This window comes from Bidens hawaiensis, unplaced genomic scaffold (assembly GCF_021521415.1).
Source record: "Bidens hawaiensis isolate Kalapana, Puna unplaced genomic scaffold, B.hawaiensis_p1.1 tig00009342_1, whole genome shotgun sequence".
In the NCBI taxonomy this organism is placed as follows: Eukaryota; Viridiplantae; Streptophyta; class Magnoliopsida; order Asterales; family Asteraceae; genus Bidens; species Bidens hawaiensis.
The window spans coordinates 161,977-167,719 of NW_027504984.1; positions in this window are offsets into that span (position 1 = coordinate 161,977).

Here is a 5,743-nt window from a genome sequence, read left to right on the forward strand (position 1 = left end):
AATATAACAAAATATAACAAAATATAGCAAATCAAATATTGTTCATTTTTGCTAATATCCTAACGGTATTTGTGATGTTTTCTTCACCGAAATCCATAATCAACCTAGATGCAAACCTGTAACATTTCATAAAATAAAGTTTATCAACACAAAGGTTGGTGAGCAATTCATAAGTTTGAACAATAGATATATAGTATGAAAATCCACAAAACTAGTATACAAAACCATAAATAATAGCTATAAACTTGGATAAATAGTTATTGCTAACAAGTTAGCGACACCCAACTATAAGGGGTTGCCAAATAGTTTAGGATTTTATAGTTATCGTTAATTGCATTACGTTAACGACACCTTGCCATGAGGGGTTGCCAAATGGTCTAGGATTTATAGTTCCACCATCCAAAAGCGATAAACACATAGTCAAATAAGCATATAACACCAAATCGAGCAATTATTCAAGTAAGGTATACAACAACGTTTGTGGTTTAAGACCCCAAGTATAAAACATTTAGTTTAGATAAGTTGAAATGTCACCCCTAAAATAAAAGATAGAAAACGGGGTATTAAGTTACTCACGTTCAAGTAATAAACTTGAAAGATTGATTATTTGGAGATTTGCCGGAACGACGAGTTTAACGTATGAAGCCTAAATAAAAGAAAGTCTTGGATTTATAAAGGTTGTCTTGAAGATCTTTAAATAAAATAATTGTTGCAAAAACTAATCAATTAAAGTTCAAGGTTTAAAATGTAACTATTTAAGAATTTTTAATAATAACCCTTTTAAAAAATGTAAGTTTGCTCAAAACCGGGTTAAAGTATCTAACCTTAATATTTACTTAACCAATGTTAAGTAATAAGGTGGGGAAAATGCTAAAATGCAAGTTCCATTAGGCTAAAGATACTAAAACGGGTTTTTAACGAGTGTTCGGGTTGTCGGTTCGGTTCTTGACAAATGGTCGAACCCAAAGTCAACTTTCCAAAATATTAATTGTTATGAGATAACTCATTAAAACATACTAACACTTAACCAAGTACGTAGATCTATTGTTTAGAACTAACAACGCACGTTAAGCGAGTGTTCGGTTTTGTCTGTCCAAACTATGTTATGAGATCAAGTTGGATCCAACTATTCCAAGTACTTAAGAAAAATAATTAAAATCAGTTTGTAAACTATTTTTTTTAAAGAAATATACAAGTCTTGATAACTAAAAACACACTTGTGTGTCTTAAGTGAGTAAAAGTCGGTATAGTTCGGTCTCCATCTCACAAATAGTTCATATGGTTTCTACATGCCCAAATATCATAGAACTTGTATATTGGTTTATAAATGAAGAAAACTTAAATTTTACAACAAAAAAAGTTAACTACAAGTCTTTTAAGCAAAAGTTTCGGTTTAGTTCGGTTTCCATCTCCCAACGAGTTCATAGATGGATTCCATATGCTTAATATCAAAGAACTTGTAAAAATGATTTTTGAAACTCAAATCTAGCAATAAACATGTTTAAACAACTATTTTAACAAAACTAGTAAACAAAAGTTCGGTTTCCGGTTTGGACTAGTTTCGGTTAAACCGAGGTTAGTCTTATACAAACCCACACCATAGAACTTGTAAATAAGATGAACAAACTAAAGGGTTAGAAGTTAGTCATAAGTGATATGTATAATAAGTTATGTGTGTGTAAATATATATCAAGAACACGAAGTCCTCCATGAAGCCTTGCCTTATGACATTCGAAACTTAACCAACCAAAGTCGGTGAAGTAACAAATAAAGGAAACAAGGGGTGTGTATTATATATATGTTGTACCACCATATTCAAGAGTTAGTAATGTTAGATGAACAAGTTAGAATGAAAGACTATAGTTAGTTTGACTTGAGAAGTCAAAACTTCAAAAAAATACATAAGAAATAACAACCTTGAATCTATGGAGTTTGAGAGGGTTTTTTTGGAGATGTAGCAAGAGTAAAATGAAGAAGATGGGTGTGTATATATAGGGAAGGAGTGAAGGGTTGGGTATAAAGATTCTTTTATGGTTTGCATAAAAATGGGTATGTTTAAATGGTCAAACAATGCATAATATAAAAATAACAATATTTTATATATTTTATATATTTTAAATGACAAGATCCAATATTTTATATATTTTAAATGTTCGGGTTACAAACGGGTCGGGTTTACATAACAAAAGTGACCCGAAATTGACGAATGTCACAGCTATATATTTTACAAATAAAGTAATTTTATTACTCTACAACTAGATAGTTTACAAGTAGAGTAATTATAGTTTACAAATAGAGTAATTTTTATTACTCTAGATAGAGTAATTTTATTACTTTATTTGTAAACTATATAGATACATAGAGTAGTTGTTTCAACTAGAGTAGTTATTGAATCTTCTTCTTCTTTTTCCTCAAAATTGTTTCCTTTTAGTGGGTCTGAAAACCTCTTAACCCAAAAAAAAACATACGTTTGCCTCCGGCCTCCATTAACTTCTAACCCGGAGACTAGGCTCCATCTCCGACAACTAGAGGTTCGTCTCTAGCCTCCACCTCCTAATGATTCAGATTTCAGACATTTGAACCATCTCTTAACATTCAGATGTGGTATTCAGATTCAGACTTAAATCTCTAAAAAAAACAAACGGGGCCTCAGTTAACCTGAGTAATGTCTAACTATCTCTACAATATTACTAATTATCTCTATAATATTAGCGCCCATATATAAAACGGCAATGCAATAAATGATGACGATGATAATCCGCAAATAATGGAAGTGCCCTATTTCAGCTTCCTGTATGAACCTTGAACAAAACACAATGTGTAAGGGTTAGAAACAGATTAAATGCTTTTTTTTTCATAGAAATAATTACAAAATAATATAAAAAATAAAGTAACAAAATCTCATATAAGACCATATGCTATGGGGCGCTGAGGAGGTGTTTTTTAGGGCGACGAGGGTGCGGAACACCGCGGTGGGGCGCCAACGAAGGCTGGACGGCGAAGATCTGGCCGTTGCTACGGCCGGCGCGGTTGATTGATTTTTGGTGGGCTTCCTCTCAGCAGCTCTCTCCATCTCTCTCACACACACATACATACATATGCATATATATATATAGGGGTGGCAACCTTGACCCAAACCATTCCAAATGGATCAATTTGGGTTGTTTTAAAATTCAAATGGGTTGATTTAGGTCATATGTTTTAATTAAATGGGTCAAAAATGGGTCACTTGAAATTCCACATTCTTATTTTTGGGTCAAAATGGGTTGACAAATTTAACTACATGGGTCGATGTGGGTTAGCGTTTTAAGGAAAAGTGACATGTTTGGGTTGAAACGGGTTTTAGATTGGAACGATATCGGTTTAGGTTTCGGCTCGGATCAGCTTTTGTGCCGACACGAGTTTTAGCACTGGACGGGTTGGGTTTCGGTTTCTTTCGAGTTTTCGCACTAGACGGGTCGATTAAGGTTTTTGATTTGTTTTCGTCGACATTTCGGTTTCGGTTAATTTGTCGGGTTCTTTTTTGATGAACGAGGATAACGGCGAAAATATTTTAGTTTTTTTACTTTTTTTCGTTATTCGTTTATATTTTGAGTTTTGATTTTTTATTTGTTTTTTTGAATTTTTTTTAGGGATTTTGATCTTAATAGAAACCATCAAAAAATATTCAAAAAAATTAATAAAAAAATCATAACTTAAAAAATAAAACAAAAACAAAAAATGTAAAAAACTAAAACGTTTCGTCCGTTGTCCTCGTTCAAAAAAAATCGACAAATTAACCGAAAGTGAAAAGTCGACAACAACGAAACAAAAACATGCTGAAACAAGCTGTTAAGTGATGAAATGAACTGAAAAACCGCTAAAGCAAGCTGGTAAGTGCTGAAACGAACTGAAAAATCGATTAAACGAGCTATTAAATGTTAAAACAAACTGAAAAATCCCTTAAACGAGCTGTTACGTGCTGAAACGAAATGAAAAATCGCTTAAACAAGCTGTTACATGCTGAAACGAACTGAAAAATCGCTTAAACGAGCTGCTACGTGCTGAAACGAACCGAAAAATCGCTTAAACGAGCTGTTAAGCGATGAAACGAACTGAAAAATCGCTTAAACAAGCTGTTACGTGATGAAACGAACTGAAAAATTGCTTAAACGAGCTGCTACGCAATGAAACGAACTGAAAAATCGCTTAAACGAGCTGTTACGCGCTGAAACGAACTGAAAAATCGCTTAAACGAGCTGTTACGCGATGAAACCAAAGAAAAATCGCTTAAACGAGCTGTTACGTGATGAAAGGAACTGAAAAATCACTTAAACGAGCTGTTACGCGCTGAAACGAGCCGAAAAATCGCTTAAACGATCTGTTACGCACTGAAACGAACTTAAAAATTGCTTAAACGAGCTGTTACGCGCTGAAACGAACTGAAAAATCGCTTAAACGAGCTGTTACGCGCTGAAACGAACCGAAAAATCGCTTAAACGAGCTGTTACGCGCTGAAACGAACTGAAAAATCATTTAAACGAGATGTTACGCGCTGAAACGAACTGAAAAATCGCTTAAACGAGCTGTTACGCGCTGAAACGAACTAAAAAATCGCTTAAACAAGCTGTTACGCGCTGAAACGAACTTAAAAATCGCTTAAACGAGCTGTTATGTGCTGAAACGAAATGAAAAATCACTTAAATGAGTTTTGACCCAAACCCGTTTTGACCCGTTCCAACCTTGACCCGTTCTAACCCGAACCTGTTGACCCTAACCCGTTCCAACCCGAACCAAAACAACCCCTTTTTAAATGACCCGTTTCGACCCTAACCCGTTCTGACCCATGACCCGTTTCGACCCAACCCTACCCATTTGCCACCTCTATATACATATACATATACATATACATATACATATACATATATATATATATATATAAACGAAAACCAAAAAACCCTAAGTGTCGCGATGTGGTCGCTCCCCCATTTTTTTTAGTCACCAGATTTGCTTGATTTTTAAATTAATGCTTGTCATGCATTTGACCCGAATTCATGGGTATGTGTCTTACCAAACCCAGATATTCCTTAAACGGGTTATAACATCTCATTAAATTAAAAATTATTCTCACCAAATTATTGATGTAAAAATCCCATAAAATAGGATCTACTAAAAGTTAATATCTTATTTATTTTTAAAAAGATATATATTATTTAAATTAAAAAACCAATTTGATAGTAACAAAAATAAACGGGTCATGGGTCTCATCAAACCATAAGTATATTATTAACTTTCATAAATATTATTTATAATTAAAAAACCAATTTTATAGTAAAAGAAATAAACGGGTCTTGGGTCTAATTAAAACCATATAGCTTTTAAATCGGTTTATAACATCTCATTTATTTGTCAAACAATTTATCATCAAACCATAAGTATATTATTAACTTTCATATAATAAAAAAAATATAAATGTAAAAAATAAATAAGTATTAGAACAAATAATATATATAAAACATCCCCCATAATATGGGGGACAAAAACTAGTATATATATATATAGGGTAGGGTTAACATACAAATAGGAAATTTGTGCAAAACGTGCGAACTAAAACAAAATTGGAGGCGTTGGCATTTTTGTAAATAAATGAAAATCATGTTTGTAGTGTAATTTTATTACGCTATATATTTTACAAATAGAGTAATTTTTATTACTCTAAATAGAGTAATTTTATTACTCTATTTGTAAACTATATAGATATATA